General features: G+C 39.1%; 21 non-coding genes across 21 annotated transcripts; all 21 read right to left on the bottom strand.

The window, feature by feature from the left end:
• Window positions 1–16: 16 nt before the first annotated feature.
• On the bottom strand, window positions 17–135 carry LOC123468577. Its single transcript, XR_006642317.1, has one exon. It is a non-coding gene; the product is annotated as a 5S ribosomal RNA (ribosomal RNA).
• A 510-nt stretch (window positions 136–645) lies between these two features.
• Window positions 646–764, bottom strand: LOC123468575. The gene has a single exon (XR_006642315.1). It is a non-coding gene; the product is annotated as a 5S ribosomal RNA (ribosomal RNA).
• A 510-nt stretch (window positions 765–1274) lies between these two features.
• Window positions 1275–1393, bottom strand: LOC123468574. The gene has a single exon (XR_006642314.1). It is a non-coding gene; the product is annotated as a 5S ribosomal RNA (ribosomal RNA).
• Window positions 1394–1902: 509 nt separating this feature from the next.
• LOC123468573 lies at window positions 1903–2021 on the bottom strand. The gene has a single exon (XR_006642313.1). It is a non-coding gene; the product is annotated as a 5S ribosomal RNA (ribosomal RNA).
• A 510-nt stretch (window positions 2022–2531) lies between these two features.
• On the bottom strand, window positions 2532–2650 carry LOC123468572. The gene has a single exon (XR_006642312.1). It is a non-coding gene; the product is annotated as a 5S ribosomal RNA (ribosomal RNA).
• A 509-nt stretch (window positions 2651–3159) lies between these two features.
• LOC123468571 lies at window positions 3160–3278 on the bottom strand. Its single transcript, XR_006642311.1, has one exon. It is a non-coding gene; the product is annotated as a 5S ribosomal RNA (ribosomal RNA).
• Window positions 3279–3787: 509 nt separating this feature from the next.
• Window positions 3788–3906, bottom strand: LOC123468570. Its single transcript, XR_006642310.1, has one exon. It is a non-coding gene; the product is annotated as a 5S ribosomal RNA (ribosomal RNA).
• A 510-nt stretch (window positions 3907–4416) lies between these two features.
• Window positions 4417–4535, bottom strand: LOC123468569. The gene has a single exon (XR_006642309.1). It is a non-coding gene; the product is annotated as a 5S ribosomal RNA (ribosomal RNA).
• Window positions 4536–5044: 509 nt separating this feature from the next.
• LOC123468568 lies at window positions 5045–5163 on the bottom strand. Its single transcript, XR_006642308.1, has one exon. It is a non-coding gene; the product is annotated as a 5S ribosomal RNA (ribosomal RNA).
• A 508-nt stretch (window positions 5164–5671) lies between these two features.
• On the bottom strand, window positions 5672–5790 carry LOC123468567. Its single transcript, XR_006642307.1, has one exon. It is a non-coding gene; the product is annotated as a 5S ribosomal RNA (ribosomal RNA).
• Window positions 5791–6299: 509 nt separating this feature from the next.
• On the bottom strand, window positions 6300–6418 carry LOC123468566. The gene has a single exon (XR_006642306.1). It is a non-coding gene; the product is annotated as a 5S ribosomal RNA (ribosomal RNA).
• Window positions 6419–7027: 609 nt separating this feature from the next.
• Window positions 7028–7146, bottom strand: LOC123468564. The gene has a single exon (XR_006642304.1). It is a non-coding gene; the product is annotated as a 5S ribosomal RNA (ribosomal RNA).
• Window positions 7147–7655: 509 nt separating this feature from the next.
• On the bottom strand, window positions 7656–7774 carry LOC123468563. The gene has a single exon (XR_006642303.1). It is a non-coding gene; the product is annotated as a 5S ribosomal RNA (ribosomal RNA).
• A 642-nt stretch (window positions 7775–8416) lies between these two features.
• Window positions 8417–8535, bottom strand: LOC123468562. Its single transcript, XR_006642302.1, has one exon. It is a non-coding gene; the product is annotated as a 5S ribosomal RNA (ribosomal RNA).
• A 511-nt stretch (window positions 8536–9046) lies between these two features.
• Window positions 9047–9165, bottom strand: LOC123468561. The gene has a single exon (XR_006642301.1). It is a non-coding gene; the product is annotated as a 5S ribosomal RNA (ribosomal RNA).
• A 509-nt stretch (window positions 9166–9674) lies between these two features.
• On the bottom strand, window positions 9675–9793 carry LOC123468560. The gene has a single exon (XR_006642300.1). It is a non-coding gene; the product is annotated as a 5S ribosomal RNA (ribosomal RNA).
• A 634-nt stretch (window positions 9794–10427) lies between these two features.
• LOC123468559 lies at window positions 10428–10546 on the bottom strand. The gene has a single exon (XR_006642299.1). It is a non-coding gene; the product is annotated as a 5S ribosomal RNA (ribosomal RNA).
• A 510-nt stretch (window positions 10547–11056) lies between these two features.
• On the bottom strand, window positions 11057–11175 carry LOC123468558. The gene has a single exon (XR_006642298.1). It is a non-coding gene; the product is annotated as a 5S ribosomal RNA (ribosomal RNA).
• A 511-nt stretch (window positions 11176–11686) lies between these two features.
• On the bottom strand, window positions 11687–11805 carry LOC123468557. The gene has a single exon (XR_006642297.1). It is a non-coding gene; the product is annotated as a 5S ribosomal RNA (ribosomal RNA).
• Window positions 11806–17782: 5977 nt separating this feature from the next.
• LOC123468556 lies at window positions 17783–17901 on the bottom strand. The gene has a single exon (XR_006642296.1). It is a non-coding gene; the product is annotated as a 5S ribosomal RNA (ribosomal RNA).
• Window positions 17902–18259: 358 nt separating this feature from the next.
• LOC123468555 lies at window positions 18260–18378 on the bottom strand. Its single transcript, XR_006642295.1, has one exon. It is a non-coding gene; the product is annotated as a 5S ribosomal RNA (ribosomal RNA).
• Between the last annotated feature and the right edge of the window lie 5476 nt (window positions 18379–23854).

Raw genomic sequence — 23854 nt, 5'->3', positions numbered from 1 at the left:
GTTATAAAACGTTTGATGCCAACAGCATCCCGTATTCCCAAGCGGTCACCCTTCTAGGTACTAACGGGACCCGACGCAGCTTAACTTCTGGGAGCTGACGAGACCAGGTTTTTTCTGCGTGGTATGGCCGTTGACGTTTTAATACGAAACTGAATTGAATACACTCAAGGAATGATTTTCCAACATTGAAACCTACACAAGGACGATTAATTTCTATAATTAAGGATATTGGACTGGTAACCATCGTGTTCGTTGAGCCACTATTTTTCTATGAAATAGAAATTCAAGAATTTAATACGAAACTGAATTGAATACGCTCAAGGAATGATTTTCCAACATTGAAACCTACACAAGGACGATTAATTTCTATAATTAAGGATATTGGACTGGTAACCATCGTGTTCGTTGAGCCACTATTTTTCTATGAAATAGAAATTCACATTCATCGGTAAAGTCACTGCTGGTAATAAAACACTCTACACTTCCCTTGTTGGTGTTTAAAAAATAGCTATCAGTGTGTACGAGATGAATTATCAAAATTCAACCCTAGATGGCGTTTAATAAAGTATCAAAATTCACCACGAGATGGTTTTAACTAAAACTTTGATTCATTTTCGAAACTCTTGCTGGTTATAAAACGTTTGATGCCAACAGCATCCCGTATTCCCAAGCGGTCACCCTTCTAGGTACTAACGGGACCCGACGCAGCTTAACTTCTGGGAGCTGACGAGACCAGGTTTTTTCTGCGTGGTATGGCCGTTGACGTTTTAATACGAAACTGAATTGAATACACTCAAGGAATGATTTTCCAACATTGAAACCTACACAAGGACGATTAATTTCTATAATTAAGGATATTGGACTGGTAACCATCGTGTTCGTTGAGCCACTATTTTTCTATGAAATAGAAATTCAAGAATTTAATACGAAACTGAATTGAATACGCTCAAGGAATGATTTTCCAACATTGAAACCTACACAAGGACGATTAATTTCTATAATTAAGGATATTGGACTGGTAACCATCGTGTTCGTTGAGCCACTATTTTTCTATGAAATAGAAATTCACATTCATCGGTAAAGTCACTGCTGGTAATAAAACACTCTACACTTCCCTTGTTGGTGTTTAAAAAATAGCTATCAGTGTGTACGAGATGAATTATCAAAATTCAACCCTAGATGGCGTTTAATAAAGTATCAAAATTCACCACGAGATGGTTTTAACTAAAACTTTGATTCATTTTCGAAACTCTTGCTGGTTATAAAACGTTTGATGCCAACAGCATCCCGTATTCCCAAGCGGTCACCCTTCTAGGTACTAACGGGACCCGACGCAGCTTAACTTCTGGGAGCTGACGAGACCAGGTTTTTTCTGCGTGGTATGGCCGTTGACGTTTTAATACGAAACTGAATTGAATACACTCAAGGAATGATTTTCCAACATTGAAACCTACACAAGGACGATTAATTTCTATAATTAAGGATATTGACTGGTAACCATCGTGTTCGTTGAGCCACTATTTTTCTATGAAATAGAAATTCAAGAATTTAATACGAAACTGAATTGAATACGCTTAAGGAATGATTTTCCAACATTGAAACCTACACAAGGACGATTAATTTCTATAATTAAGGATATTGGACTGGTAACCATCGTGTTCGTTGAGCCACTATTTTTCTATGAAATAGAAATTCACATTCATCGGTAAAGTCACTGCTGGTAATAAAACACTCTACACTTCCCTTGTTGGTGTTTAAAAAATAGCTATCAGTGTGTACGAGATGAATTATCAAAATTCAACCCTAGATGGCGTTTAATAAAGTATCAAAATTCACCACGAGATGGTTTTAACTAAAACTTTGATTCATTTTCGAAACTCTTGCTGGTTATAAAACGTTTGATGCCAACAGCATCCCGTATTCCCAAGCGGTCACCCTTCTAGGTACTAACGGGACCCGACGCAGCTTAACTTCTGGGAGCTGACGAGACCAGGTTTTTTCTGCGTGGTATGGCCGTTGACGTTTTAATACGAAACTGAATTGAATACACTCAAGGAATGATTTTCCAACATTGAAACCTACACAAGGACGATTAATTTCTATAATTAAGGATATTGGACTGGTAACCATCGTGTTCGTTGAGCCACTATTTTTCTATGAAATAGAAATTCAAGAATTTAATACGAAACTGAATTGAATACGCTCAAGGAATGATTTTCCAACATTGAAACCTACACAAGGACGATTAATTTCTATAATTAAGGATATTGGACTGGTAACCATCGTGTTCGTTGAGCCACTATTTTTCTATGAAATAGAAATTCACATTCATCGGTAAAGTCACTGCTGGTAATAAAACACTCTACACTTCCCTTGTTGGTGTTTAAAAAATAGCTATCAGTGTGTACGAGATGAATTATCAAAATTCAACCCTAGATGGCGTTTAATAAAGTATCAAAATTCACCACGAGATGGTTTTAACTAAAACTTTGATTCATTTTCGAAACTCTTGCTGGTTATAAAACGTTTGATGCCAACAGCATCCCGTATTCCCAAGCGGTCACCCTTCTAGGTACTAACGGGACCCGACGCAGCTTAACTTCTGGGAGCTGACGAGACCAGGTTTTTTCTGCGTGGTATGGCCGTTGACGTTTTAATACGAAACTGAATTGAATACACTCAAGGAATGATTTTCCAACATTGAAACCTACACAAGGACGATTAATTTCTATAATTAAGGATATTGGACTGGTAACCATCGTGTTCGTTGAGCCACTATTTTTCTATGAAATAGAAATTCAAGAATTTAATACGAAACTGAATTGAATACGCTCAAAGAATGATTTTCCAACATTGAAACCTACACAAGGACGATTAATTTCTATAATTAAGGATATTGACTGGTAACCATCGTGTTCGTTGAGCCACTATTTTTCTATGAAATAGAAATTCACATTCATCGGTAAAGTCACTGCTGGTAATAAAACACTCTACACTTCCCTTGTTGGTGTTTAAAAAATAGCTATCAGTGTGTACGAGATGAATTATCAAAATTCAACCCTAGATGGCGTTTAATAAAGTATCAAAATTCACCACGAGATGGTTTTAACTAAAACTTTGATTCATTTTCGAAACTCTTGCTGGTTATAAAACGTTTGATGCCAACAGCATCCCGTATTCCCAAGCGGTCACCCTTCTAGGTACTAACGGGACCCGACGCAGCTTAACTTCTGGGAGCTGACGAGACCAGGTTTTTTCTGCGTGGTATGGCCGTTGACGTTTTAATACGAAACTGAATTGAATACACTCAAGGAATGATTTTCCAACATTGAAACCTACACAAGGACGATTAATTTCTATAATTAAGGATATTGGACTGGTAACCATCGTGTTCGTTGAGCCACTATTTTTCTATGAAATAGAAATTCAAGAATTTAATACGAAACTGAATTGAATACGCTCAAGGAATGATTTTCCAACATTGAAACCTACACAAGGACGATTAATTTCTATAATTAAGGATATTGGACTGGTAACCATCGTGTTCGTTGAGCCACTATTTTTCTATGAAATAGAAATTCACATTCATCGGTAAAGTCACTGCTGGTAATAAAACACTCTACACTTCCCTTGTTGGTGTTTAAAAAATAGCTATCAGTGTGTACGAGATGAATTATCAAAATTCAACCCTAGATGGCGTTTAATAAAGTATCAAAATTCACCACGAGATGGTTTTAACTAAAACTTTGATTCATTTTCGAAACTCTTGCTGGTTATAAACGTTTGATGCCAACAGCATCCCGTATTCCCAAGCGGTCACCCTTCTAGGTACTAACGGGACCCGACGCAGCTTAACTTCTGGGAGCTGACGAGACCAGGTTTTTTCTGCGTGGTATGGCCGTTGACGTTTTAATACGAAACTGAATTGAATACACTCAAGGAATGATTTTCCAACATTGAAACCTACACAAGGACGATTAATTTCTATAATTAAGGATATTGGACTGGTAACCATCGTGTTCGTTGAGCCACTATTTTTCTATGAAATAGAAATTCAAGAATTTAATACGAAACTGAATTGAATACGCTCAAGGAATGATTTTCCAACATTGAAACCTACACAAGGACGATTAATTTCTATAATTAAGGATATTGGACTGGTAACCATCGTGTTCGTTGAGCCACTATTTTTCTATGAAATAGAAATTCACATTCATCGGTAAAGTCACTGCTGGTAATAAAACACTCTACACTTCCCTTGTTGGTGTTTAAAAAATAGCTATCAGTGTGTACGAGATGAATTATCAAAATTCAACCCTAGATGGCGTTTAATAAAGTATCAAAATTCACCACGAGATGGTTTTAACTAAAACTTTGATTCATTTTCGAAACTCTTGCTGGTTATAAAACGTTTGATGCCAACAGCATCCCGTATTCCCAAGCGGTCACCCTTCTAGGTACTAACGGGACCCGACGCAGCTTAACTTCTGGGAGCTGACGAGACCAGGTTTTTTCTGCGTGGTATGGCCGTTGACGTTTTAATACGAAACTGAATTGAATACACTCAAGGAATGATTTTCCAACATTGAAACCTACACAAGGACGATTAATTTTTATAATTAAGGATATTGACTGGTAACCATCGTGTTCGTTGAGCCACTATTTTTCTATGAAATAGAAATTCAAGAATTTAATACGAAACTGAATTGAATACACTCAAGGAATGATTTTCCAACATTGAAACCTACACAAGGACGATTAATTTCTATAATTAAGGATATTGGACTGGTAACCATCGTGTTCGTTGAGCCACTATTTTTCTATGAAATAGAAATTCACATTCATCGGTAAAGTCACTGCTGGTAATAAAACACTCTACACTTCCCTTGTTGGTGTTTAAAAAATAGCTATCAGTGTGTACGAGATGAATTATCAAAATTCAACCCTAGATGGCGTTTAATAAAGTATCAAAATTCACCACGAGATGGTTTTAACTAAAACTTTGATTCATTTTCGAAACTCTTGCTGGTTATAAAACGTTTGATGCCAACAGCATCCCGTATTCCCAAGCGGTCACCCTTCTAGGTACTAACGGGACCCGACGCAGCTTAACTTCTGGGAGCTGACGAGACCAGGTTTTTTCTGCGTGGTATGGCCGTTGACGTTTTAATACGAAACTGAATTGAATACACTCAAGGAATGATTTTCCAACATTGAAACCTACACAAGGACATTTTTTTTTAAATTTAAGAATTTTGACTGGTAACCATCGTGTTCGTTGAGCCACTATTTTTCTATAAAATAAAAATTCAAGAATTTAATACGAAACTGAATTGAATACGCTCAAGGAATGATTTTCCAACATTGAAACCTACACAAGGACGATTAATTTCTATAATTAAGGATATTGGACTGGTAACCATCGTGTTCGTTGAGCCACTATTTTTCTATGAAATAGAAATTCACATTCATCGGTAAAGTCACTGCTGGTAATAAAACACTCTACACTTCCCTTGTTGGTGTTTAAAAAATAGCTATCAGTGTGTACGAGATGAATTATCAAAATTCAACCCTAGATGGCGTTTAATAAAGTATCAAAATTCACCACGAGATGGTTTTAACTAAAACTTTGATTCATTTTCGAAACTCTTGCTGGTTATAAAACGTTTGATGCCAACAGCATCCCGTATTCCCAAGCGGTCACCCTTCTAGGTACTAACGGGACCCGACGCAGCTTAACTTCTGGGAGCTGACGAGACCAGGTTTTTTCTGCGTGGTATGGCCGTTGACGTTTTAATACGAAACTGAATTGAATACACTCAAGGAATGATTTTCCAACATTGAAACCTACACAAGGACGATTAATTTCTATAATTAAGGATATTGACTGGTAACCATCGTGTTCGTTGAGCCACTATTTTTCTATGAAATAGAAATTCAAGAATTTAATACGAAACTGAATTGAATACGCTCAAAGAATGATTTTCCAACATTGAAACCTACACAAGGACGATTAATTTCTATAATTAAGGATATTGGACTGGTAACCATCGTGTTCGTTGAGCCACTATTTTTCTATGAAATAGAAATTCACATTCATCGGTAAAGTCACTGCTGGTAATAAAACACTCTACACTTCCCTTGTTGGTGTTTAAAAAATAGCTATCAGTGTGTACGAGATGAATTATCAAAATTCAACCCTAGATGGCGTTTAATAAAGTATCAAAATTCACCACGAGATGGTTTTAACTAAAACTTTGATTCATTTTCGAAACTCTTGCTGGTTATAAAACGTTTGATGCCAACAGCATCCCGTATTCCCAAGCGGTCACCCTTCTAGGTACTAACGGGACCCGACGCAGCTTAACTTCTGGGAGCTGACGAGACCAGGTTTTTTCTGCGTGGTATGGCCGTTGACGTTTTAATACGAAACTGAATTGAATACACTCAAGGAATGATTTTCCAACATTGAAACCTAACAAGGACGATTAATTCACTGGTACCACTATTTTAAATAGAATTTAATACGAAACTAAATTGAATACACTCAAGGAATGATTTTCCAACATTGAAACCTACACAAGGACGATTAATTTCTATAATTAAGGATATTGACTGGTAACCATCGTGTTCGTTGAGCCACTATTTTTCTATGAAATAGAAATTCAAGAATTTAATACGAAACTGAATTGAATACGCTCAAGGAATGATTTTCCAACATTGAAACCTACACAAGGACGATTAATTTCTATAATTAAGGATATTGGACTGGTAACCATCGTGTTCGTTGAGCCACTATTTTTCTATGAAATAGAAATTCACATTCATCGGTAAAGTCACTGCTGGTAATAAAACACTCTACACTTCCCTTGTTGGTGTTTAAAAAATAGCTATCAGTGTGTACGAGATGAATTATCAAAATTCAACCCTAGATGGCGTTTAATAAAGTATCAAAATTCACCACGAGATGGTTTTAACTAAAACTTTGATTCATTTTCGAAACTCTTGCTGGTTATAAAACGTTTGATGCCAACAGCATCCCGTATTCCCAAGCGGTCACCCTTCTAGGTACTAACGGGACCCGACGCAGCTTAACTTCTGGGAGCTGACGAGACCAGGTTTTTTCTGCGTGGTATGGCCGTTGACGTTTTAATACGAAACTGAATTGAATACACTCAAGGAATGATTTTCCAACATTGAAACCTACACAAGGACGATTAATTTCTATAATTAAGGATATTGACTGGTAACCATCGTGTTCGTTGAGCCACTATTTTTCTATGAAATAGAAATTCAAGAATTTAATACGAAACTGAATTGAATACGCTCAAAGAATGATTTTCCAACATTGAAACCTACACAAGGACGATTAATTTCTATAATTAAGGATATTGGACTGGTAACCATCGTGTTCGTTGAGCCACTATTTTTCTATGAAATAGAAATTCACATTCATCGGTAAAGTCACTGCTGGTAATAAAACACTCTACACTTCCCTTGTTGGTGTTTAAAAAATAGCTATCAGTGTGTACGAGATGAATTATCAAAATTCAACCCTAGATGGCGTTTAATAAAGTATCAAAATTCACCACGAGATGGTTTTAACTAAAACTTTGATTCATTTTCGAAACTCTTGCTGGTTATAAAACGTTTGATGCCAACAGCATCCCGTATTCCCAAGCGGTCACCCTTCTAGGTACTAACGGGACCCGACGCAGCTTAACTTCTGGGAGCTGACGAGACCAGGTTTTTTCTGCGTGGTATGGCCGTTGACGTTTTAATACGAAACTGAATTGAATACACTCAAGGAATGATTTTCCAACATTGAAACCTACACAAGGACGATTAATTTCTATAATTAAGGATATTGGACTGGTAACCATCGTGTTCGTTGAGCCACTATTTTTCTATGAAATAGAAATTCAAGAATTTAATACGAAACTGAATTGAATACGCTCAAGGAATGATTTTCCAACATTGAAACCTACACAAGGACGATTAATTTCTATAATTAAGGATATTGGACTGGAACCATACATTTTTTTTTTAAAAAAAAAATTAAAAAATTTAATAAAAACTAATTAATACCTCAAAAAATAATTTTCCAACATGAAACCTACACAAGGACGATTAATTTCTATAATTAAGGATATTGGACTGGTAACCATCGTGTTCGTTGAGCCACTATTTTTCTATGAAATAGAAATTCACATTCATCGGTAAAGTCACTGCTGGTAATAAAACACTCTACACTTCCCTTGTTGGTGTTTAAAAAATAGCTATCAGTGTGTACGAGATGAATTATCAAAATTCAACCCTAGATGGCGTTTAATAAAGTATCAAAATTCACCACGAGATGGTTTTAACTAAAACTTTGATTCATTTTCGAAACTCTTGCTGGTTATAAAACGTTTGATGCCAACAGCATCCCGTATTCCCAAGCGGTCACCCTTCTAGGTACTAACGGGACCCGACGCAGCTTAACTTCTGGGAGCTGACGAGACCAGGTTTTTTCTGCGTGGTATGGCCGTTGACGTTTTAATACGAAACTGAATTGAATACACTCAAGGAATGATTTTCCAACATTGAAACCTACACAAGGACGATTAATTTCTATAATTAAGGATATTGGACTGGTAACCATCGTGTTCGTTGAGCCACTTTTTTTCTATGAAATAGAAATTCAAAAATTTTAATACGAAACTGAATTGAATACGCTCAAAGAATGATTTTCCAACATTGAAACCTACACAAGGACGATTAATTTCTATAATTAAGGATATTGGACTGGTAACCATCGTGTTCGTTGAGCCACTATTTTTCTATGAAATAGAAATTCACATTCATCGGTAAAGTCACTGCTGGTAATAAAACACTCTACACTTCCCTTGTTGGTGTTTAAAAAATAGCTATCAGTGTGTACGAGATGAATTATCAAAATTCAACCCTAGATGGCGTTTAATAAAGTATCAAAATTCACCACGAGATGGTTTTAACTAAAACTTTGATTCATTTTCGAAACTCTTGCTGGTTATAAAACGTTTGATGCCAACAGCATCCCGTATTCCCAAGCGGTCACCCTTCTAGGTACTAACGGGACCCGACGCAGCTTAACTTCTGGGAGCTGACGAGACCAGGTTTTTTCTGCGTGGTATGGCCGTTGACGTTTTAATACGAAACTGAATTGAATACACTCAAGGAATGATTTTCCAACATTGAAACCTACACAAGGACGATTAATTTCTATAATTAAGGATATTGGACTGGTAACCATCGTGTTCGTTGAGCCACTATTTTTCTATGAAATAGAAATTCAAGAATTTAATACGAAATGAATTGAATACGCTCAAGGAATGATTTTCCAACATTGAAACCTACACAAGGACGATTAATTTCTATAATTAAGGATATTGGACTGGTAACCATCGTGTTCGTTGAGCCACTATTTTTCTATGAAATAGAAATTCACATTCATCGGTAAAGTCACTGCTGGTAATAAAACACTCTACACTTCCCTTGTTGGTGTTTAAAAAATAGCTATCAGTGTGTACGAGATGAATTATCAAAATTCAACCCTAGATGGCGTTTAATAAAGTATCAAAATTCACCACGAGATGGTTTTAACTAAAACTTTGATTCATTTTCGAAACTCTTGCTGGTTATAAAACGTTTGATGCCAACAGCATCCCGTATTCCCAAGCGGTCACCCTTCTAGGTACTAACGGGACCCGACGCAGCTTAACTTCTGGGAGCTGACGAGACCAGGTTTTTTCTGCGTGGTATGGCCGTTGACGTTTTAATACGAAACTGAATTGAATACACTCAAGGAATGATTTTCCAACATTGAAACCTACACAAGGACGATTAATTTCTATAATTAAGGATATTGGACTGGTAACCATCGTGTTCGTTGAGCCACTATTTTTCTATGAAATAGAAATTCAAGAATAATGATAACATTAAACCTCAAGGAATATGAACATCAAATAAAACCCAAGACGAAATATTCAAAATTTTAATAAATTTGTAACCAACAATTCTGTAAGCCTGACTGGTCCCTGCGTGGTGAGATTTTAATACGAAACTGAATTGAATACGCTCAAGGAATGATTTTCCAACATTGAAACCTACACAAGGACGATTAATTTCTATAATTAAGGATATTGGACTGGTAACCATCGTGTTCGTTGAGCCACTATTTTTCTATGAAATAGAAATTCACATTCATCGGTAAAGTCACTGCTGGTAATAAAACACTCTACACTTCCCTTGTTGGTGTTTAAAAAATAGCTATCAGTGTGTACGAGATGAATTATCAAAATTCAACCCTAGATGGCGTTTAATAAAGTATCAAAATTCACCACGAGATGGTTTTAACTAAAACTTTGATTCATTTTCGAAACTCTTGCTGGTTATAAAACGTTTGATGCCAACAGCATCCCGTATTCCCAAGCGGTCACCCTTCTAGGTACTAACGGGACCCGACGCAGCTTAACTTCTGGGAGCTGACGAGACCAGGTTTTTTCTGCGTGGTATGGCCGTTGACGTTTTAATACGAAACTGAATTGAATACACTCAAGGAATGATTTTCCAACATTGAAACCTACACAAGGACGATTAATTTCTATAATTAAGGATATTGGACTGGTAACCATCGTGTTCGTTGAGCCACTATTTTTCTATGAAATAGAAATTCAAGAATTTAATACGAAACTGAATTGAATACACTCAAGGAATGATTTTCCAACATTGAAACCTACACAAGGACGATTAATTTCTATAATTAAGGATATTGGACTGGTAACCATCGTGTTCGTTGAGCCACTATTTTTCTATGAAATAGAAATTCACATTCATCGGTAAAGTCACTGCTGGTAATAAAACACTCTACACTTCCCTTGTTGGTGTTTAAAAAATAGCTATCAGTGTGTACGAGATGAATTATCAAAATTCAACCCTAGATGGCGTTTAATAAAGTATCAAAATTCACCACGAGATGGTTTTAACTAAAACTTTGATTCATTTTCGAAACTCTTGCTGGTTATAAAACGTTTGATGCCAACAGCATCCCGTATTCCCAAGCGGTCACCCTTCTAGGTACTAACGGGACCCGACGCAGCTTAACTTCTGGGAGCTGACGAGACCAGGTTTTTTCTGCGTGGTATGGCCGTTGACGTTTTAATACGAAACTGAATTGAATACACTCAAGGAATGATTTTCCAACATTGAAACCTACACAAGGACGATTAATTTCTATAATTAAGGATATTGGACTGGTAACCATCGTGTTCGTTGAGCCACTATTTTTCTATGAAATAGAAATTCAAGAATTTAATACGAAACTGAATTGAATACGCTCAAGAGAATGATTTTCCAACATTGAAACCTACACAAGGACGATTAATTTCTATAATTAAGGATATTGGACTGGTAACCATCGTGTTCGTTGAGCCACTATTTTTCTATGAAATAGAAATTCACATTCATCGGTAAAGTCACTGCTGGTAATAAAACACTCTACACTTCCCTTGTTGGTGTTTAAAAAATAGCTATCAGTGTGTACGAGATGAATTATCAAAATTCAACCCTAGATGGCGTTTAATAAAGTATCAAAATTCACCACGAGATGGTTTTAACTAAAACTTTGATTCATTTTCGAAACTCTTGCTGGTTATAAAACGTTTGATGCCAACAGCATCCCGTATTCCCAAGCGGTCACCCTTCTAGGTACTAACGGGACCCGACGCAGCTTAACTTCTGGGAGCTGACGAGACCAGGTTTTTTCTGCGTGGTATGGCCGTTGACGTTTTAATACGAAACTGAATTGAATACACTCAAGGAAGATTTTCCAACATTGAAACCACACAAGGACGATTAATTTCATAAAAACTGGTAACCATGGCGTAGCCACTATTTTTCTATGAAATAGAAATTCAAGAATTTAATACGAAACTGAATTGAATACACTCAAGGAATGATTTTCCAACATTGAAACCTACACAAGGACGATTAATTTCTATAATTAAGGATATTGGACTGGTAACCATCGTGTTCGTTGAGCCACTATTTTTCTATGAAATAGAAATTCACATTCATCGGTAAAGTCACTGCTGGTAATAAAACACTCTACACTTCCCTTGTTGGTGTTTAAAAAATAGCTATCAGTGTGTACGAGATGAATTATCAAAATTCAACCCTAGATGGCGTTTAATAAAGTATCAAAATTCACCACGAGATGGTTTTAACTAAAACTTTGATTCATTTTCGAAACTCTTGCTGGTTATAAAACGTTTGATGCCAACAGCATCCCGTATTCCCAAGCGGTCACCCTTCTTTTTTTTTTTTTTTAAAATTCTCTTTTATTTTCTTTTAATTTTCAATTTTCAAAAAAACAAAACAAACAAAAGCAAACAAAAACAAACAAATAATTTCGCCCCTCGGATGCAGACGTTATTAGGGCAGAGAAAAGAAAATTTGGCAATGGGGGGATCTTAATGCTAAAACAGAAACAAAAACAAACAAATGCAAGGGATCATAGGTTGTGCTAATAACAAAAATAAACAAAAGTAAACAATAGCAGATGACATTGGTGGTAGGATATTAAACAATAAACAAAAATAAACAAAGGATTTTACATATTTAGGTATTGAAATAAAACACAAACAAACTAAATGAACAAAATGAAAGTAAAATATGGGAAAAGATAAAAGAGAATGGTGGATTTAACTTATGGGGGTAAAGTGTTTTCCATAAGCTCTCTACTTCTTCTTGATTTGGGGTACGTTGATGGTTCCTTGCCTTCCAGTTGATGAAGATGTAGGCAGCCAGAAGAGTAAACGCTTGCCGGAGATTCCCTATTGGCCCAAAATGACCACGAATAAGATCTTCGTTTTGATGTCTTGCAGCCCTTCTTGACGCATGATTCCTTCCAACCAGCTCCAAACGGTGAGGCGTTCAGGACACTGGAACATCAGATGCTCATCGGTTTCGGGGTCTTGATGGCAGATTGGGCATTTTGCGTCCTTGTTGGGATCCAACCGATGGCATCTGGTCCTGGTAGGGAGAAGTCGCTGGTTGAACAGGAACATGGTCTCTCTGATGTTACTAGGAAGGGCTGCAGTCGCCTTCCAGATTCGTGGCCAATCCAGATTAGGCCTCAGGATCTCCAGCTTTCCCATGGTCGTTACCTCCAGGACCCAATGGTTGTAAGTTTTCCGATGAACCATTGGATTCCCCTGCACCAGGATTGAAGATGCAAAGAGTTGCTTGATTTGATGCAGGGGTTCCTGAAGGTAATAGGGCCTCTTCATGACTGCTACGGGTACGGTGTTGTCCTTGTAGAGTGGCAATAAGGTTCGGAGAGGGAAGGACATCCAATACCGAAGTAGAGAGCTTTCTGGGCTGTTGGGGCCTGCTATCAGGACTTTATACATGGGGCACAGGAAAAGGGAACGGTAAAACAGGTGTGTGTTGACCATTCCCAGTCCCCCTTGTTTGACAGTACGGTAAATTACAGTTTTTTTCGGCCTTTCTACTTTTCCCATCCATAGGAATTTCATGACAGCCTTTGAAACCTGGTCAGCCATATTTGCATTACAAGGTAATACCTGTGCAATATACACAGTTCCCGAGAGAGCCTTCGACTTGAGGAAAATCACCTTCTTGGTAAATATTAAAACGTCGACAGGCATTCTCTCGCAGAATACCATTTAGAGAGCCGAATGCATCATTCCAAACCCTACCAGCTGTCTCGACTATGGAGTGAGAGAATTTAATTCCTAACAGGGACAATGTTGGTGCTGACACAAGCCACTCAAGAGGCCAAATTGATCTAGAGCTCCAAGTCCCGAGTCCCAGGGCTTTTGTTTTCTCCTTATTCATCCTTGCCTTTGTCCACTGACAGAACAAGTCAAGGACTTGTCCTGCCCTGGTAAAATCTTCGTCACATGAAACGAAAATGGTGACGTCATCAACAAAGGCTCTGACAGTGAGTTTTTCATTAAACAATGATATACCCTTGAGAGCTCGAGATAAACGCACAAGTAATGGCTCAATGTATAGAACGAAGAGATGGACAGATAGGGGGCATCCCTGGCGAATCGACTGAATATCATTAATCACCCCAGCCACCTCCGATCCGTTGAGGATTGACATTCCTGTTACAGAATACATAGTCTGTAACCAACGGACGAAAGTGGTGGGGTAACCCATGACATCCAGAATCCTCCAGAGGACTTCCCTGTTAACCAGGTCGTAGGCCTTTTCAAAGTCAACTCCAACAATGGCAGCGCCCATACCCCGAATCAAAGAGTTGGAAGAGTCATGACATCCCCGGTCATCAACAAATTGAATGACATCTCTATAAAGACTTAAATTATCAAAAATCAATCTACCAGGTACCCCACCTTTTTGATGAGGCCCTATGGTAGAAGATAGTGTCTGCCTCAATCGTCTCGCTAAGACAGATGCCATGACTTTGTAGTCACAATTCAAAAGAGAAATTGGCCGAAAATTAGAAATTCCACAAAGTCCCGAAGACTTAGGAATTAGCCTGATCGCCGCTTGGCCCTGCGAAGACGTCAGAGATTCCCTTTCCAGGATATGATTAAACATATCCAAGAAGTGGGGTGCGATCACGTCCCAAAATTCTACGTAAAACTCGTAAGGAATGCCATCGGTGCCAGGGGACTTGTTTGACTTCATTGCTATTAGAGCAGCTCTAATCTCAAGAAGGGAAATTGGTGCTGTTAGGTTTGGGGTTGGCTTAAAGCAATCTCTTACTCCTTCAAGGAACTCAGACCCTGCCAGTATGTCAGGAGAAGGTTGAGTCTTAAAAATTTTTTAAAATGAGCAACAATTTCTGCTGAAATTTCCTCTTTGGTCGATAAGCAAGTGCCATTGGGGGCAATGATCTTATCAATGCAACATTTTCGATAATTATTCCTGGCACGATTTATGTGAAAAATACTTGCTTCCTCTACATCTGGCCCTTCGAAGCAGCGGGAACGAATCCCATACCCTTTGAGTGTGCTCTCCTCCCAAGACTTTGAGAATTTTCTCAACTGTTGAAAGGCAACCCAATCAAAGGTATCTGCTTCGGCCATTTCCTGTATGCAAGATTGATAGAAAAACTTAGTTTCTCTTATCAGCCTTGCTCTTTGCCTGGAATAATCCACCGAAATACGCTTGATACCCGGTTTCAGGACACTCTCCCACCAATTTGCTACATTACTTTCCCTAAGAGGATGATTAGCAGATTCCTGAATGAAATTGGTTACGTATTTCTGAAAACCTTCTTCTGACAATATTGAAGTATTTAGTTTCCACAATCCGGCAGGTGGTCTGCTACGATTTGGGAGATCAAGATTGCAAGTAAGTGTGGATTGTACCGACTGATGGTCACTAATCGATAAAGGCTGCAAACAAATATTTAAAAATTTATCCGCAAACGATCGACTAGCATAAATCCTATCAAGCCTAGAAGAACCGTCGTGGTAATGGAAAGTGTGGCCCGGATCACTATGATTTAGCTTTTTCCAGATGTCTACCAGATCAAGACCAGTAACCATCTCCTTCAAAGCATAGCTAACAACACTACTTGGGACAGGGAGGGATTGGATATTTGCCCTATCTTGGATGTTGTCAACACAATTAAAATCGCCCATCAACACGAAGGGCAGTCGAGTGGTAACTGAGTAGGCAGGAACGGTTTGACGAAGAAAATTGTTTCTCTCATTCTTTACCTGCTTACCTGACGGGGCATAGATATTAATAAACGTAAAACATTTTACGTCAATGGAGATAAGCCTTCCGTCAGGTTCAAGAAGCAGTCGAGAATACTCCAGACCATGTCTAATTAGAATGGCTGTTCCTTTTTTGTTGGGACCGACATTTGCTAGCAAGTGGTAACAGCTTTCAATAATTGGGCAAGAGTGAAAGGCTACCTCTTGAAGTCCTACGATATCTAAATTACCGTCCCTGCAGAAATTTAAAAGAATTTGACGTCGCTCGACTGATCGAATACCTCCAATGTTGATAGAAGCGATTTTTAATTGTGAAGTCATGTGTTAGGTTTTTTGAGTACGGGAATGCCTGAAGTGGGTTTCGAATTTTGGGGCGTCAGGGTAGGTTTAAATCGTTTGCTTCGTGGTACCGTGGGAATTTTCAGGGGGTCCTTAGTTTTGTCTGGATCAGTGGTATCAATTTCCCCCGTGTCGGGTTCCATTGATTCCATGATAATTGTCACTGTTTCCTGGTCTTCTGTCTCTGTGTGAGGTGCTGCTATTTTGGATTTCTGTAATTGGTTTCAAAGGGTTGTCTTTCGGAGGTACAGATGCGGGAGTGGTAGCAGTGTCACATTCCATGGTTTCAGTTTCCAAATTATTAGTACTTCCTGAGAGTGAATCTTGTGATTCACTCTCCAGAGGTACCTGGGAAACCATGGAATTTGCTACCACGGGAATTACTACGGGTGTCTGTTTAATAGTCTCTGTCTTTTTAGTCTTTTTGGCAACAGGTTTTTGGACAATGGTGGGTTCCTGGTTTCGTTTTAAAGTTGGGCAGTCGTAGCTAAAGTGTGTCTCTTCGTCGCAAAGTCTGCAAGTGGGCTTTTGTCCGTCATACTTTAACCATGGCACGATAACTGCCAATGGTAATGTATGAGGGAATGTTTTTCGTCACCGTCATTCGTACAATCATCCAAGTGGCTAGGACAGGGTATAAAACTTCATCCTCTGCCACCCGATAGCGCTCCCACCGAGCTTCAATTACATTTCCAAATTCCTTAAGACGTGTCTGAACTATTCCCAAGTCTAGGTTCTGTGGAATCCCTGCAATTCGAACAAATTTCTCTTGAATATTGCTATCCCTGATGACTACACTAACTTCTTTCCCCTCCAATTCAGTCCTGACGATACCACTGTGTTGGGACAAAAAATTTGAGGTATATGCCTCTGACGTAAACGTAATTCTAGCGACCTGGTTTCTCGTATCTAGCACAGCAACTAGGCCTAAGAGATCCTGAGCATCAACCTTCAAACTACGCACAAAACCATGAACCGTACGCATACTCAATTTCGGGAATTGAACCCCAAAATCAATATCTACACTATTGAGCCACTTGGCAGCCATTGTCCCCTAGACAATGTAAACAAACTGCCAAAAAAAAGGGGAGGGGAAGGACCCCACACACGTAAACAAACACGACAAATAAAACAATTGGCAACAAAACACTACAAAAACAGCTAAACTATACAAAATAAACACTCAAAAACACGAATATAACAACAAAAAGTAATAAAAAATAACAAAAACTCACAAAATGATGGAAAAACGGGAGAACACAAAAAGACGTCTGCATCCGACGCAGCTTAACTTCTGGGAGCTGACGAGACCAGGTTTTTTCTGCGTGGTATGGCCGTTGACGTTTTAATACGAAACTGAATTGAATACACTCAAGGAATGATTTTCCAACATTGAAACCTACACAAGGACGATTAATTTCTATAATTAAGGATATTGGACTGGTAACCATCGTGTTCGTTGAGCCACTATTTTTCTATGAAATAGAAATTCACATTCATCGGTAAAGTCACTGCTGGTAATAAAACACTCTACACTTCCCTTGTTGGTGTTTAAAAAAATAGCTATCAGTGTGTACGAGATGAATTATCAAAATTCAACCCTAGATGGCGTTTAATAAAGTATCAAAATTCACCACGAGATGGTTTTAACTAAAACTTTGATTCATTTTCGAAACTCTTGCTGGTTATAAAACGTTTGATGCCAACAGCATCCCGTATTCCCAAGCGGTCACCCTTCTAGGTACTAACGGGACCCGACGCAGCTTAACTTCTGGGAGCTGACGAGACCAGGTTTTTTCTGCGTGGTATGGCCGTTGACGTTTTAATACGAAACTGAATTGAATACACTCAAGGAATGATTTTCCAACATTGAAACCTACACAAGGACGATTAATTTCTATAATTAAGGATATTGGACTGGTAACCATCGTGTTCGTTGAGCCACCATTTTTCTATGAAATAGAAATTCACATTCATCGGTAAAGTCACTGCTGGTAATAAAACACTCTAAACTTCCCTTGTTGGTGTTTAAAAAAATAGCTATCAGTGTGTACGAGATGAATTATCAAAATTCAACCCTAGATGGCGTTTAATAAAGTATCAAAATTCACCACGAGATGGTTTTAACTAAAACTTTGATTCATTTTCGAAACTCTTGCTGGTTATAAAACGTTTGATGCCAACAGCATCCCGTATTCCCAAGCGGTCACCCTTCTAGGTACTAACGGGACCCGACGCAGCTTAACTTCTGGGAGCTGACGAGACCAGGTTTTTTCTGCGTGGTATGGCCGTTGACGTTTTAATACGAAACTGAATTGAATACACTCAAGGAATGATTTTTCAACATTGAAACCTACACAAGGACGATTAATTTCTATAATTAAGGATATTGGACTGGTAACCATCGTGTTCGTTGAGCCACTATTTTTCTATGAAATAGAAATTCACATTCATCGGTAAAGTCACTGCTGGTAATAAAACACTCTACACTTCCCTTGTTGGTGTTTAAAAAATAGCTATCAGTGTGTACGAGATGAATTATCAAAATTCAACCCTAGATGGCGTTTAATAAAGTATCAAAATTCACCACGAGATGGTTTTAACTAAAACTTTGATTCATTTTCGAAACTCTTGCTGGTTATAAAACGTTTGATGCCAACAGCATCCCGTATTCCCAAGCGGTCACCCTTCTAGGTACTAACGGGACCCGACGCAGCTTAACTTCTTTTTTTTTTTTAAAATTATCTTTTATTGGCTCATTGATATCAGCTATTTAGGGCATTAAAACAAACAAAATAAAAACAAAAATAATTTTTCGTCGGATGCAGACGTTATTAAAGGGAAATAAACGAAATTCTGGCAATGGTGGGGATCATAATATATCAAACAAACAAAAACAAAAACAAACAAATGCAATGTTCGTTGTGGTGGGTAAAATAATTAAAAAAAATAAACAAAAAAAAACAAAGCAAAAGACAAAGGTGGTATGAAATAATAAACAACAACAAAACAAAACAAACATAAACAAAGGCCAATAAAACTGGGAATGGGAAACTAAAAAAAAAAATAAACAAAATGTAACTAAAATTATGACTTAAAATTAAACAGGGAATTGGGATCTAGATTTACGAAGGACTTTCCATAGGCTCTCTACTTCTTCTTGACATGGTGTTGCGTAGGTTATTCCTTGCCTTCCAGGTGATGTAGAGATAAGCAGCCAGAAGAGTGAATAAAAGCTGGAGATTTCCTACTGGACCAAAATGGCCACGTATCAAATCTTCGTTTGACGAACTTGCAGCCCATCTGACGCATAGTTCCTTCCAACCAGCTCCAAACGGTGAGTCGTTCAGGACACTGGTACATCAGATGCTCATCGGTTTCCGGGTCTTGATTGCAGATTAGACATGTTGCGTCCTTGGCTGGAGGTCCAACCGATGGCATCTGGTCCTGGTAGGGAGAAGTCGCTGGTTGAACAGGAACATGGTCTCTCTGATGTTACTTGGAAGGGCTGCAGTCTCCTTCCAGATTCGTGGCCAATCCAGATTAGGCCTCAGGATCTCCAGCTTTCCCATTGTCGTTACCTCCAGGATCCAATGGTTATATGTTTTCCGATGTACCATTGGATTCCCCTGCACCAGGAATGGAAGATGCGAAAAGTTGCTTGATTTGATGCAGGGGTTCCTGAAGGTAATATGGTCTCTTCATGACTGCTACAGGTGGTGGTGTTGTCCTTGTAGAGTGGCAATAAGGTTCGGAGAGGAAAGGACATCCAATACCGAAGTAGAGAGCTTTCTGGGCTGTTGGGGCCTATCAGGACTTTGTATTAAATGGGGCACAAGGAAAAGGGAACGGTAAAAGAGGTGTGTGTTGACCATTCCCAGACCCCCTTCTTTGACAGTACGGAAAATTACGGTTTTCTTCGGCCTTTCTACTTTTCCCATCCATAGAGAATTTCATGACAGCCTTCTGAAATCTGGTCAGCCATTTTTTGATTACAAGGTAATACCTGTGCAAAGTACACAGTTCCGGAGAGAGCCTTCGACTTGAGGAAAAGCACCCTCTGGTAAATATTAAACCGTCGACTGGCATTCTCTCGCAGAATACCATTTAAAGAGCTAAATGCATCATTCCAAACCCTACTAGCTGTCTCTACTATGGAATGGAGAAAATTTAATTCCTAACAGGGACAATGTTGGCGCTGACACAAGCCACTCAAGAGGCCAAATTGATCTAGAGCTCCAAGTCCGAGTCCCAGGGCTTTTGTTTTCTCCTTATTCATCCTTGCCTTTGTCCACTGACAGAACATATCAAGGATTTGTCCTGCCCTGGTAAAATCTTCGTCACAAGAAACGAAAATGGTGACGTCATCAACAAAGGCTCTGACAGTGAGTTTTTCATTAAACAATGATATACCCTTGAGAACTCGAGATAAACGCACAAGTAATGGCTCAATGTATAGAACGAAGAGATGGACAGATAGGGGGCATCCCTGGCGAATCGACTGAATATCACTAAATCACCCCAGCCACCTCCGATCCGTTGAGGATTGACATTCCTGTTACAGAATACATAGTCTGTAACCAACGGACGAAAGTGGTGGGGTAACCCATGACATCCAGAATCCTCCAGAGGACTTCCCTGTTAACCAGGTCGTAGGCCTTTTCAAAGTCAACTCCAACAATGGCAGCGCCCATACCCCGAATCAAAGAGTTGGAAGAGTCATGGCATCCCCGGTCATCAACAAATTGAATGACATCTCTGTAAAGACTTAAATTATCAAAAATCAATCTACCAGGTACCCCACCTTTTTGATGAGGCCCTATGGTAGAAGATAGTGTCTGCCTCAATCGTCTCGCTAAGACAGATGCCATGACTTTGTAGTCACAATTCAAAAGAGAAATTGGCCGAAAATTAGAAATTCCACAAAGTCCCGAAGACTTAGGAATTAGCCTGATCGCCGCTTGGCCCTGCGAAGACGTCAGAGTTTCCCTTTCCAGGATATGATTAAACATATCCAAGAAGTGGGGTGCGATCACGTCCCAAAATTCTACGTAAAACTCGTAAGGAATGCCATCGGTGCCAGGGGACTTGTTTGACTTCATTGCTATTAGAGCAGCTCTAATCTCAAGAAGGGAAATTGGTGCTGTTAGGTTTGGGGTTGGCTTAAAGCAATCTCTTACTCCTTCAAGGAACTCAGACCCTGCCAGTATGTCAGGAGAAGGTTGAGTCTTAAAAATTTTTGTAAAATGAGCAACAATTTCTGCTGAAATTTCCTCTTTGGTCGATAAGCAAGTGCCATTAGAAGGGGGCAATGATCTTATCAATGCAACATTTTCGATAATTATTCCTGGCACGATTTATGTGAAAAATACTTGCTTCCTCTACATCTGGCCCTTCGAAGCAGCGGGAACGAATCCCATACCCTTTGAGTGTGCTCTCCTCCCAAGACTTTGAAAATTTTCTCAACTGTTGAAAGGCAACCCAATCAAAGGTATCTGCTTCGGCCATTTCCTGTATGCAAGATTGATAGAAAAACTTAGTTTCTCTTATCAGCCTTGCTCTTTGCCTGGAATAATCCACCGAAATGCGCTTGATACCCGGTTTCAGGACACTCTCCCACCAATTTGCTACATTACTTTCCCTAAGAGGATGATTAGCAGATTCCTGAATAAAATTGGTTACATATTTCTGAAAACCTTCTTCTGACAATATTGAAGTATTTAGTTTCCACAATCCGGCAGGTGGTCTGCTACGATTTGGGAGATCAAGATTGCAAGTAAGTGTGGATTGTACCGACTGATGGTCACTAATCGATAAAGACTGCAAACAAATATTTAAAAATTTATCAGCAAACGATCGACTAGCATAAATCCTATCAAGCCTAGAAGAACCATCGTGGTAATGGAAAGTGTGGCCCGGATCACTATGATTTAGCTTTTTCCAGATGTCTACCAGATCAAGACCAGTAACCATCTCCTTCAAAGCATAGCTAACAACACTACTTGGGACAGGGAGGGATTGGATATTTGCCCTATCTTGGATGTCGTCAACACAATTAAAATCGCCCATCAACACGAAGGGCAGTCGAGTGGTAACCGAGTAGGCAGGAACGGTTTGACGAAGAAAATTGTTTCTCTCATTCTTTACCTGCTTACCTGACGGGGCATAGATATTAATAAACGTAAAACATTTTACGTCAATGGAGATAAGCCTTCCGTCAGGTTCAAGAAGCAGTCGAGAATACTCCAGACCATGTCTAATTAGAATGGCTGTTCCTTTTTGTTGGGACCGACATTTGCTAGCAAGTGGTAACAGCTTTCAATAATTGGGCAAGAGTGAAAGGCTACCTCTTGAAGTCCTACGATATCTAAATTACCGTCCCTGCAGAAATTTAAAAGAATTTGACGTCGCTCGACTGATCGAATACCTCCAATGTTGATAGAAGCGATTTTTAATTGTGAAGTCATGTGTTAGGTTTTTTGAGTACGGGAATGCCTGAAGTGGGTTATAGATTTTGGGGCGTCAGGGTAGGTTTAAATCGTTTGCTTCGTGGTACCGTGGGAATTTTCAGGGGGTCCTTAGTTTTGTCTGGATCAGTGGTATCAATTTCCCCCGTGTCGGGTTCCATTGATTCCATGATAATTGTCACTGTTTCCTGGTCTTCTGTCTCTGTGTCAGGTGCTGCTATTTTGGATTTTGTAATTGGTTTCAAAGGGTTGTCTTTCGGAGGTACAGATGCAGAGAGTGGTAGCAGTGTCACATTCCATGGTTTCAGTTTCCAAATTATTAGTACTTCCTGAGAGTGAATCTTGCGATTCACTCCTCCAGAGGTACCTGGGAAACCATGGAATTTGCTACCACGGGAATTACTACGGGTGTCTGTTTAATAGTCTCTGTCTTTTTAGTCTTTTTGGCAACAGGTTTTTGGACAATGGTGGGTTCCTGGTTTCGTTTTAAAGTTGGGCAGTCGTAGCTAAAGTGTGTCTCTTCGTCGCAAAGTCTGCAAGTGGGCTTTTGTCCGTCATACTTTACCATGGCACGATAACTGCCAATGGTAATGTATGAGGGAATGTTTTTCGTCACCGTCATTCGTACAATCATCCAAGTGGCTAGGACAGGGTATAAAACTTCATCCTCTGCCACCCGATAGCGCTCCCACCGAGCTTCAATTACATTTCCAAATTCCTTAAGACGTGTCTGAACTACTCCCAAGTCTAGGTTCTGTGGAATCCCTGCAATTCGAACAAATTTCTCTTGGATATTGCTATCCCTGATGACTACACTCAACTTCTTTCCCCTCCAATTCGGTCCTGACGATACCACTGTGTTGGGACAAAAAACTTGAGGTATATGCCTCTGACGTAAACGTAATTCTAGCGACCTGGTTTCTCGTATCTAGCACAGCAACTAGGCCTAAGAGATCCTGAGCATCAACCTTCAAACTACGCACAAAACCATGAACCGTACGCATACTCAATTTCGGGAATTGAACCCCAAAATCAATATCTACACTATTGAGCCACTTGGCAGCCATTGTCCCCTAGACAATGTAAACAAACTGCCAAAAAGGGGGAGGGGAAGGACCCCACACACGTAAACAAACACGACAAATAAAACAATTGGGGCAACAAAACACTACAAAAACAGCTAAACTATACAAAATAAACACTCAAAAACACGAATATAACAACAAAAAGTAATAAAAAATAACAAAAACTCACAAAATGATGGAAAAACGGGAGAACACAAAAAGACGTCTGCATCCGACGCAG

This window comes from Daphnia magna, unplaced genomic scaffold, assembly GCF_020631705.1.
Source record: "Daphnia magna isolate NIES unplaced genomic scaffold, ASM2063170v1.1 Dm_contigs372, whole genome shotgun sequence".
NCBI classification, from domain to species: domain Eukaryota; kingdom Metazoa; phylum Arthropoda; class Branchiopoda; order Diplostraca; family Daphniidae; genus Daphnia; species Daphnia magna.
This window is presented reverse-complemented; position numbering and strand designations above follow the sequence as displayed.